This window comes from Mus musculus, chromosome 16, assembly GCF_000001635.26.
Source record: "Mus musculus strain C57BL/6J chromosome 16, GRCm38.p6 C57BL/6J".
NCBI lineage: Eukaryota > Metazoa > Chordata > Mammalia > Rodentia > Muridae > Mus > Mus musculus.
Window position 1 is genome coordinate 42,641,186 of NC_000082.6, and position 11,802 is coordinate 42,652,987.

At 41.2% G+C, this 11,802-nt stretch overlaps 1 long non-coding RNA gene across 1 annotated transcript; it reads right to left on the reverse strand.

Moving 5' to 3' along the window:
* Positions 1–672: 672 nt before the first annotated feature.
* Gm29960 lies at positions 673–11,455 on the reverse strand. Its single transcript, XR_384857.3, has 4 exons — positions 11,282–11,455; positions 4,588–4,621; positions 2,712–2,821; positions 673–788 (listed from the first exon to the last, which is right to left on the reverse strand). It is a non-coding gene; the product is annotated as a predicted gene, 29960 (long non-coding RNA).
* Between the last annotated feature and the right edge of the window lie 347 nt (positions 11,456–11,802).

Below are 11,802 nucleotides of genomic sequence, written 5' to 3' on the forward strand. Positions count from 1 at the left end.
TGGCAGTTGCAGTTCACAACATGAAGGAGGAGCCATGAAGCATTCACTGACCAAGGGCTCTAAAGCTAGGTCACCTGTGAAGAGTAAACCTAACGCACCCAGAATATCTTATTTTCCCTTTGATACCACATTGGATTCGATTTCTCTGACTTCTTTTGCCTCTGTTGTGGTTGACCTGACACCTAAATCTCACCTAGTTTTCCATCTGAAAGCCCTATGGCCATGACCTCTGGGCTCACTCTATCTGCTTTTGTTCAGTTTTGAATCTCTTTAATCTTGCTGCTCTGGAACCTATGCTGACCTGAAGCATTCCATCTGGAGGATGGATAATATCCCATGATGAACTCTTAATCCTACTTTATTAGCATATTCGTTCCTAGTTGATAATCCTCACTGCCAGGATCTATTGCCAAATTTAGACCTCAGTACCACAATTCAGCTTCCACTTCAAATCAAAAGTGACTTTTAATTTTTATTTGTGCCCATTTCTATATTCTTAATGAATAGAACCAACCAGCTATGTTCAGCCTACTCATCAGCTATATAGCATTCCACAAGCTAAAATTCCTCAAAATTGTATTTCTTATCTCAACACCTATTTGCTTTTTATTGTTTTTGTTGATATGGTATCTTGAATAAAGACATTCCCCATAGGTTCAGATATTTGAGTACCTGTCCCCTGGTTGGTGGCACTGTTTGAGAGGTAGCGTTGATTTAGCTGGGGAAGTTGAGTCACCGACAATTGTAGCTGTCCAGCAGCCACGGAGAACTGGGTACCTGAAAGGAGGCTGGAAATGAAAAAGGACAGTTGGGCAATAGAAGGATGAAGCCAAGACAGGTTTCAGATCAAGGCTCAAATTTTAAATTTCATCTCTGCATTTATATAGGCAAAACCCACAGACCCATTCTTTGTTTCAGCTGGATTGAGTTGCAAAGCAAGCTCAGCGGGCAGGCAGTGCTTCAAAGCTCAGATAGGGAATTGCAAATGTTGCCAAAAGCCAACTCCAGCCAGGTTGTAAACCCTCAAGGGTTGGTTTAGCTTACTCAAGGCTGGGGAAGGGCACAGACAATGGCTTTTAAGCCTTCCTCATATCCAGCTCCATCTCTACCTCCTGTTTGTAGTTGAAGATATGATTCTCCACTTCCAGCCTGCTACGATGTACTCCACTCCCTCTAAAACTATAAACCAAAGAAATTCTTTCTTCCTTAAGTTGTGTTGATCATGGTTGTTTGGTTTCAGACTCCGGGAAAAGGGACTGAGGTCCATATTTTACATATCAAATCAGACCTGGCCTTCAGGTTCTCCCAGTATCCCTCAGTGCCTACCTGGCATACCCTGCCCCCATCCCTGAACTTTTTAGCCCTGGGGCTGGGTTGCCCTTCCCTATAGAGGTATAATGCAGACTTTTGGTCTCTCTCTCTGCTTCTCTTGTTCTCCCTTTCAACAGGTTCTAGAGTCATAAAAGCTATTATAATTAAGAGATGTAAGTTGATAGCCAATAACTTTATAAATGATCAAATCTTTTAATGTGTTCAGAATTATATTTAAAGTACTGTTGAGAACTGGTGTAGCTAATTAAGCTTTCTTTAGTACCCCGCTTTAGCTAGATGTACAGTTTAGAGAAGATAACTGGAAATAGACATAGATTGTCTAACCCATAATACTCTTAGTAGGTTCTAGCTCTCAAACCTGTCAGAGACCTGCTGAACTTGGCATTTAAAATTAGAAATTTAAGATGTTTAAAATGACAGAGACTCTCCAAATCCTAGCAGTGATACTGCAAAGATCTCCAAGAAGATAGGGACACAGCAAAAAGGACTCCTCTACCTAGATAGTGGTATGCTAACCATTGAGAGACACTCCATTTCCTTGTCGGCTACTAAGACCTGGGCTGGACTTTGGACAAACAGGGACACTGGACATGCCTCACATTGCTTAAGACAAAGCAAGGTCAGTCTCTCAAATTTTTCCTCCACAAGAAGGTCTCTCAGATTTGCGGGCTTGGTAACAGAAGATTGATCCTGCCCTGGGACCTGTGTCCCCAAGGAAGCCATCAGCATAACAGAAACCTAATGTGTAAGTCTGGTAATGGGTAAGTCTGTCATTTTAATTGACACATAGGCCATTTAAATTACAACATATCCTTCTCTCGTCTCTGAGGGATTTGAAGACTGAACTAGTAGTGAAAGAAGTAACTTTAGATAAAGGAAGTCACGTTACAAGGACTGCTCCCAGTGACCAAGCACCTGCATCTCATGAATAATTAGATAGGAAAAGGTGTAAAATTTAGAGTTTATGTAAAATCTGAGGCTGTGAAAGCTTCTAAGAAAGTGTTTGAAGGTCTAGAAAGGTGTTTTGAGGCAGAAAATGCAAGTTATAAAGGATTTATTTTTTTTGTAAACTTAAAAGAAAATCTTGTAAGCTTCAGGGAAGAGACTGAATCCACTATCACAGGTCAAAATGGACTCAGTACTGTCAGGTAGCAACCAACTTGTTGCCCCATCACCACCTGCCTATACCTGAGGGTGGGATCTAGTTCCCTTTCCCTGCTCTGGGATCCCAGCCCTCCTCCACTACCAAGAACATGGGCCTAAGACTTTCAATTGTACACACCCCCCCCCCCCCCAAAAGTTTTTCACCTGAAACTCCTGCCCCTAACATCCAGGTGTTTCCTCAGAACCCACATTCAGGAAAGCTCCAAAACACTTACCCATAGGTGCACTGGCTCAACCTCACAGACTGCTTCAACAGGGGCCACACACTCCTACCCCCAGATGTTCCACAACCTGGACAGCCGTGAAACAACCAGGCCTTCCTGGACTTGATAAAAAAAAAAAAAAAAATCTAGCTTTTTGCCCACAATCCATGAAGGTGCTCAAAAGTCAGCAGAAACTAGTAATAGACAACTATGTTGTCCCTTAATTATTTATAATCCACAAAAAAATGGAATGTTTGGTTCCAGACCCTGGGGACAAGGGACTGGGGTGGATATTTCACATATTAAATCAGACCTGGCCTCCAGGTTCTCCCAGAATCCCTCAGTGCCTACCTACCTGGCATACCCTGCCCCCAACCCTGAACTTCCCAGCCCAGAAGCTGGGCTGCCCTTTCCACAGAGGCTCTTCCCTATATAATCCAGTATAATCCAGACATTTTGATGAGCCCCCTCTCCCTCTTTCTCATTCTTTCTTCCTCTTCTTCTTCTTCCTCCTCCTCTTCCTCCTCCTCCTCCTCCTCTTCTTCTTCTTCCTCCTCTTCCTCTTCCTCTTCTTCTTCTTCTTTCTCCTTCTTCTTTCTCCTTCTTTCTCTTTCTCCTCCTTCTTTCTCCTTCTTTCTCCTTCTTCTTCTTCTTCCTCTTCCTCTTCTTCTTCCTCTTCTTCCTCTTCCTCTTCTTCTTCTCCTTCTCCTTCTTTCTCCTTCTTCTTCTTTTTCTTCTTCTTCTTCCTCTTCTCCTCCTCCTCCTCTTCCTCCTTCTCCTTTTCCTCTCCCTTCTCTCTCTACACCTGTGCCTTTTCTCTTTCTCTTCCCCTCCCTAATGTTGTCTTCCCTGGCCTTGGTCCATGGGGACAGTAAACTCATCCAAGAGCAGTTTCCCAATAAACCTACCTTTAACATATTCTAATCTGACTTGAATTTGTTCACTTCACCATCAGAGAAATAATTTATCAATGATATTTTGATATTTTATCACAGTAACAGAAACGTAACTAATATTGTCAGGGTTTGACATAAACAGATCAGCTGGCCTCCAACTTCCTATACTCCTCCCACCTCTACACCAGAGTGCTCATACTTCAATCGCTGTAGTATGACTTTATCTCTGGGAAAACCATAAGCATCTTATTACCATCTCAGAGCATAGATATCTTGGCCCCAGTAGCCACAGTCACAAGTAAGTAGAATGAAACAGAGCTAGCAAAGTCAATGGTAATTGTAATAAAACTGTTGGCATCCCACAGTAGAGGGATGGCAGGGAATAACAGGACCTTTGCCTAGGATTCCAGCCTTTACTCCTTTCTGTACCTGCACAACTGCGAATAATCTTTTAAGATATCATAGTATATGAGGAAGCAGAAGGGTAACTGATGCAGCTTCCATGAGGTTGTCATCGTGATGGGTGGAGACATTGGGGTGATGCTGATAAGAACAGAATTGATCAAGGACAGGACCTTGAAAACGAGCAGTTCTGGTTCTTTTCCTTGACTAGAATCTGTCAATGACCTTAGTTCTGTCCTGGCTGGGGTCAGAATGGCAGAAGGGGACTCTGGTTCCTGATCTGGTTTCTTGTTATTCTTCTTCTTTCTTACAGCCTAAGTGAGCACCACTGTCTACAAACTACATATTAAGACACAAGAGGCACTGGATATCTTATGGGTGAGCCAACTGGCCTGACAGATCCATTGTCTGATGCCATTCCCATCCTTCAGCCTAAACATCTTATCAACCCTGAGCTAGGGACCCATTGTGGTACCCACATCCAGGACTCTCTCCTGCTATAAGGAGGCTTCCTTTCTTCTTCATTTCCCACCTATGAAGAACAAACTCCTACCTATGGATTAATAATAAAGTATTTTCCAAAAACTCACCTTCCTCTTGGTCCATGAAATTTACTCTTCAAATCTGTAAAACAAAAATCCAGAGCCACTTACAAAGAGGAAGCTTTGTGAGATCATGAGTTTCTGGTACCTAATTCCTGAGTTATATCCACCTGAACAAAGAGAGTCATCTGGACCTAATGCTAACAATTATGGTAGTAAAACAGTTATATGAGGATGGCCTGTATCTTGAAAAATTTTTTAATTACATAGATCAAGAAACATTTAAGTTATCAAGAAATTTCAATGTATTTAGCCACATCTCCTGGCTTCTACTCAACAGAAAGTGGTAGGAAATTAACATTTACTACTTGCCAGTATTTGTACCAGGATTTTCATCTGAGTTATCTTATTTAACCATAACAGTTTAGAATCCTGTCTTGCATATTTGCTCATGGTTACATAGCTAGTAAGCAGCAATCTATGATTTTAAAATTTAACTGTAAAAATGGAGGTACGATATTATAGATTTGTCAAACCCACAGAAGTGCACATCATGAAAAGTGAGCCCTAATTTTTAGTTAATAATAACATATCAATATTTACTCACCAGTTATAATAAATGAGCCACAATTGTGCATCAATATTCACTCACCAATTTTAATAAATGTGCTATACTAATTCAAGAAGTTAATAATGAAGGAAACTAAGTGAGAGGTGAGAGATGTGTGGAAGTTTAATTATTCATTCTTGTATACCTAAAAGTACTTGCTATAAAGTGATCTACTTTTCAAAAGTTAAGATTTACATGCCCCAAGATTTAACTGTCCAATTATGTGCCTTGAATTTATTCTGGTCAGGGTTTCAAACCCCCGCCTCTATGGACATTATGCTTGCCAAGGTCATTTGACGACACTGCCATATTGGATCCAACTCTTTACTTTCATCTGACCTAAATTATCAACAGTATTAGATACATTTAGTATAATTTCTCGTGGCTTCTAGGCTATCATAGTTATCATGATGTTATATTTTTTTCTTTGTATGGTCCTTCCTATGAGCTTTTGCTCTTTTCAACTTTTGCATGTGTGTGTGTGTGTGTTACTATATATGGACCCCAGAGGCTAGATGTCTGATCTTCTCTTCATCTACTTCACATTCCTCGTGATTTTATATAATCTGATGACTTTGAACTTAAATAATGTGCTGGTGTATCTCAATTTTGTGTCTTCATACTAGGTATATTCCAAAACACTAGACCTAAATAATAATTTAACATCTTATGTCAGTCCAAGTTTTACTAAAGACAGAACCAATCCAAATAAAGGGTTAGCTCCCATATCTCAGAGGTTGACTAGTCCAAATCTGTAGTGTGGGCCAGCAGGCTTGAGCAAGACAGCCAACATAGTATGATTCTTGTCCAATGACTGACAGCTCAGAGACCCAGGAGAGCAAAGTGGGCAATACTAGGCACAAATAAAATGCTACAGAATTCCTTCTTGCCCACAAAGTGTTTGCTTTTTTATTTGTTTCTGCTTTTTGTTGTTGTTGTTGTTGTTGTTGTTGTTGTTGTTGTTGTTGTTGTTGTTGTTTTGGGGTTTTTTGTTGTTGTTGTTGTTTTTGTTATTGTTGCTGTTGGCGTTGTTGGTTTTTGACAGGGTCTCTTTATATAGCCCTGGATGTCCTGGACCTCACTATGTAGGTGAGGTTTGCCTCAGACTCAAAGAGATCTGCCTGCCTTTCCTTCCCAAGTCATGGGATTAAAGGCATGTGCCACCATGGCTGATGCAGAAAAACTTTGTATTGGGGCCTTCAATTGATTGAATGAATTGTCCAACCAGGACCTCACTTTTAAAGAAATCTGACTTTCCGTCTCCAAGAAGCCATTAGCTTTCAAAAGTTCTCCAGTTAGTAGTGGGGCCTCATGAGCCCCTCTGCCCTATGTGCTAAAAGGTTGACTCTCTTGATCATGTGCAGGTAACCACAGTTGCTATGAATTCAGGACTTGTTGCTATGAATTGAGGACTGTTGCGATCCTGTCATGTCCAATGGAATGTTTCCAGTCTTCCTTGACCTCCATTGCCATCTTACTATCCATACCCTCTCCCATAATGATTCTTACTATAAAGGTCCGTGATTCGTGAAGAATGATACCCCAGCCTCAAATACTATGCAACAGCAAAGAGCTTTTACTCTGCACAGAACCTGCATTCAGGGGTTCACCGTGCATCGGGATAGAAGACAGAGGTGTGGATTTTTCAGGGTCAATTTAAAGCCTGTTAGGGTAGGAGTGAATGGCTTTTGCCTTCCCTTCCCTTGATTGGTTGGCTCTATCTCCAGAGGTGTGGGTGCCTTTGCGATTGGTTAAGGCTCTAGGAGATGGGCCTTTTGCTGATTAGCTATACTTGGCTCAAGCTAGGTGATGGGGCAGTTTCTACAGCTTTTGATTGGCTGCCTGTGAGGTCAGTTCAAGTGGCTGCCCACGAGGGGTGTTTTTTGTTTGTTTGTTTGTTTGTTTGTTATTGTTTTTGTTTTCCTGAAATCGACTTGTTTTGGATTTTTCCAGTTCTGGGAAACAGAAACTTAGGCCTAGTCTCCCAAACTGCTGGTTTGCAATCTGTCATGGAGTCAGCCTAGCTAACTCATTCCTCTCAATACAACGTGAGGAGAGGTATATTTGTCCCAATGTATCCTTTGTGACTGAGCACTCCACTGACAACTATTCTCTCCACTTTGGTCAGTTGCGATTAATATTAATTTTTTCCATTAACATGACTAGTTCTCATGAAGACTGAGAACTGTACTGATCTATGAACACAGAGGCATGAATTCAGAGAATAATCTGATACTCTGTTCATTTATCAGGAAACTAGTAGTAAATGTACCACTGGGACCTATGAGATCCACAACCGTGGCTTCTTGGCTAGATTTGTAATACCAAGCATGCATTTCCTCCTGTGAAGTGGTTTTTAAATCGGATCAGAAAATGGTTGGTTACCTCTATACCATTCATGTCCCTCTTGCACCCGTGAGCACACCTTGCCATGCTGGTCACTGTAGTTCACAGAGTTCACAGCCAGACAAAACTAATGATGGCATTCCCTCCAGCAACTACGAAGCATTTTCCTGTACTATGAGAGCTAGCTGGCTAACAGGGAGGAGGCTTCATGGTCAGTAACAACTTGCTTTTTCTAGGTCTAATGACCAAAGTATGTGGTCCCTTTCGCAATAGGGTCTAACCACTAAATACTGGTGAGTAACCAAGAACAGGGAGTAGCCTGTATTACTTGGAATGTATAGGGAACACCTTGACCAACAACTCCAGGGGAGGTATGCCACTCCTAGCACTGGGCTTGTCATTTGCCCATTTGTCTATGGCTCCTAGGAAGAGATCCTTCAAGAGGTGACTCCAGTTAAAGTTTGCAGCTCCCACTTCAAACAATGTAAAAGCTATCCTCCTTCAAAGGGCTACAGTAACATATGATCCAAACTACTTATTTTCATATTCCCAGCACTTAAAACAAGAGTCCTTTCCTGAATATGGCAATTATATAAGAATCATTGGATAACTGAATTACTTAATGAATAATAAAGTATAAAGCCCCTGTTTGTTCTAAAACATCAGACCCCCCCATTAGAAACCATCTTATCAAAAATTTCAAAAGAAACCCCGATCGTGTAACTTTATCTATATTGAGAAATCAAATTCTTTTTTTTTAAAAAAAGACAAATGCAGAAAACATTTGTTAAATATATGTAACCAAGAACTGTTAATGTTGATAATGCATTTCAGTATAAACAAAGGGAACTGGAATAAATCATAAAATATGAGGTATTATAACATAAAATATATAATGCATAAAATATATGCTAAAATTAAAATAGGAAAGAAGATTATAAAATATTACTAGTAAGGGACCATTGGTCACTTCTGAACATTATGAAAACAAATAAGTGAGTAATAATTGTTTTTATGAGAGTCATAAAATTATACCATGCCCAAATTTAAAATCAGTTTCATTAATGTATGCTAAAATAGAAAATAGCTGTTGAATCAAGCCTGCTTTCATTGTTTTGAATCTCAGAACCTGTAGTTCAAGCGGAAGACCGGTTGGTGATGAAATGAAGACCACAGGGCCTGCAGAAGCTTGCAGCCTGCAATCAGGCTGAGGGTGGTTGCTGGGAACAAGAGCCACATTTGTCCCTCAGCTCCCTGGAGGCAGAGCACAGAGCAGCTGCACAGAACTAAGGGCACAGAAGCTACCCTCAGGAGAGCAGCCCCACTGCCCTTTCCTTCTTGTGTTCTCCCTCCATGTTCTGCCAACCCAGCCAGCACAGGCTCCTAAGCAGCACACCCTTTCATCCTTAGAACTCGTGCTCATGCCTACTGACAAAAGCAGCTGGGAGAAAATTGTATTTGTATCGACTCCACGCTGAAACCAATCCTGCCATGGCTGGTGTCTAAGCTATCAACTTGACATCACCGTACACTGTTTGTTTGTTTTAATTTTTATTCTTCTCTAATGTATTCCATCCCGACTGCAGTTTCCCCTCCCACCCCTAGCCCAGTCTCTCCCTCCCTGTCTTTAAATGGTACTTGTGTTCTTTCTTTAACATAAGTGGATGATCATCATAGAATAAACATTCCTAATGTTTTCTTTAAGAAGGAAACTGTAATTCCAGGTAGGTTTTGTTGTTATTGTTGTCACCCCACACGCACACTTTTATTATTATTTTGTTGTTGTTTTATTGCTATGTAACCTTTGTCTTGATTTCCAATCTAGGGCCACATCTAAAAATCTGAAATCCCTAGTTTTGGTGGACTCTATCTCCCTTGGACAGCTCTCCCACTCAAGTACTAACCAGCCCTGAGCCTGCGTAGCTTCTAAGATCAAATGAGGTTGACAGTGGTCAGGTCAGAGTGGTATGGCCCTAGATAATACTACCACAACTCTGATGGTCAGTGGTTGTCTGTACGGCCTACAGATAGAACTATGAGTACAAACCATTGGATTGATACCTGTGGTTAACTGATCACTATATTTAGTGCCTCCAAGTGAAGCTCTGTATATCCAAGACCTCTGTGACAGGGAGAAGACGCTACTTTCTTTATCATCTAGCTCATTTCACCCATTTATCATCTAGCTCATTTCACTCATTTTCAAGCTGAGACAGCCATCCTCTGAGGAAAATTCTGAGCCTCCTGTGCCCTCTTGCAGCCAGCAGTGTTAGAGGTCTCTCTTTCCTGTTCCCCTATGTGACTCTCAGCAGTGTAACAGGCACAGTGTTTAGAGACCATTGTTTTCTTTCCTTTGCCTTTAACCATCACATTGAAGGCAGGGAGTGTATCCAAATGCCTTTACCTCCACAGGTGCACACAGCATAACAGGAGGAATGCTGTAGACTCCCAAGTTCATCCCTTCCCTCAGTCACCTGACTCTTCACAGATGTCCCCCAGCATCTGCTGTGTACCAAACAGTGGCTCAAGGACTGGAGATAAAACAGTGACAAAGTTCTGGAGTTTTCTGTCAGCACCACAGAGAAAATATAAGTGACTTATAGCTTATTGAATGATTATAGGTGCTGAGAAGAACAACTAAAATCATGAATGTTGCTTGGTGTAGGTGGTAATGGCTTTTCGGTACAATTGTTTGGAGGATTCCATTGGTAAATTGACATCTTCATAAAGATTGGAAGGAGGCTGATAGGAACCGCACAATACCACTAGGTTCCTGTCCAGATTCATGGGCAATATAAAATTTGGTCTTTTTTTTTTTTTTTTTTTTTTTTTTGCTAATGCTTCAGACCTAGCTTATTGGATTCTTGTGGGTCTGGGTCACTCGCCCCCAGAGCAGTGGTTACCCACATAGGAAGTCTCTGGGTTCATCCTCCTACCTGTTCAATCATTTTCCTCTCGCAGCATCCCTTAGTGAGTCACACTGCTCTTTTCTTCTTGATCAGACCTGTGTGTTCCGTGTTCTGACTCATTCAACTCTAACCAACCAGGGTTTACCTCCTGTGTGGCCAGCATCAGCCAAGTGAGTGGACTCACTGTGAAAATCACAAGGTCCTTAAGGACCTTCTTCCTACATCCAGGAGAGACATAAAAACAAAATGTGCAAGCACCTTCATGAGTGTCAGACCACCTTTGAAATGATCTATTTTCTTAACAAAGAAAATGTAAAATAAAAGGATCAAAAACATTAAACACACATGGTGCACATACACATGGCTAATTTAGCAGAGTTCATTCATTATCAGTGCCAATATCTTCTGATTATTTTCCAAATCTCCATCTGAAAAAAAAAAAAAAGGACACGTCTTTCTGGCAGACAGGTAAGAACTGGCTATGCATTATTCATGTATTCAGAGCATCCATATTTGTATTTCCGCAAAATACCCACCTCTCTTTCAGATCACACTGTAACAATCAGACAGCGGCTAAGAAAACAATCGGGTCTTCCAGGCCGAGCCATTTAGCTTTCCATTTTTTTCCCCCTGAGTTTTAGAAGAACACACTGCGGATTTGTCCAAATTGGATTGTTATTTGTTCATGGCCTTCAGACTTAAGGGAGTGGGGGCAGTGTTTTGCAAGCAGAGCTGTGGTGAGTCAGAGCAGAGCATCTCCTGATTTGCATGTAAAGAAAGAAGATGCTGCAGGCACTTCTGTATTGCGTTATCTTATCTAACATATGTCTCACATCTAAGCACAAAGGAACTGTGGGAGGAAGGTATGACTACTCACCTCTGTTTAAATCAGAGGAAATGCAGTTACCAGGACTTGGAATCAGGCTTCCAGTTATTCACAGCTTGGTGACAGTACACATGGGGTTCAGATACAGGTGTGTCTGACTTCAGAGAACCGTGATGTTCTTTCTCTCCAAGCTTCTGTTTTCTCTTTCCAGCTGAGCAATGGATAGGATTGCAGGTGTCAATCCTGTTCCGAACAGTGCTTTGAAGTATACACACACACACACATAGAGAATCTGTTCGTTTAATTCATTTAAGAAATATATCATATCAGAGTTACCAGCTTCTATAAGAAAGCACCTCACCCCTCTCTTTGCACCTTCCAAGAATACAATATATCACCTTTAACCATTGTCACCTTGCTGTGCAATAGATCCATCACAGAGGAGGTAACAGTAAGGTCCTGATTTCTAGCATCACATGTTTGGGTTTTAATCCAGGCCATAATATTCCCCAACCCCAGCCTCAGGCTAGATCCTAATTGACTCAAACTTTGTTGTAAACAGGTCTTGAAAG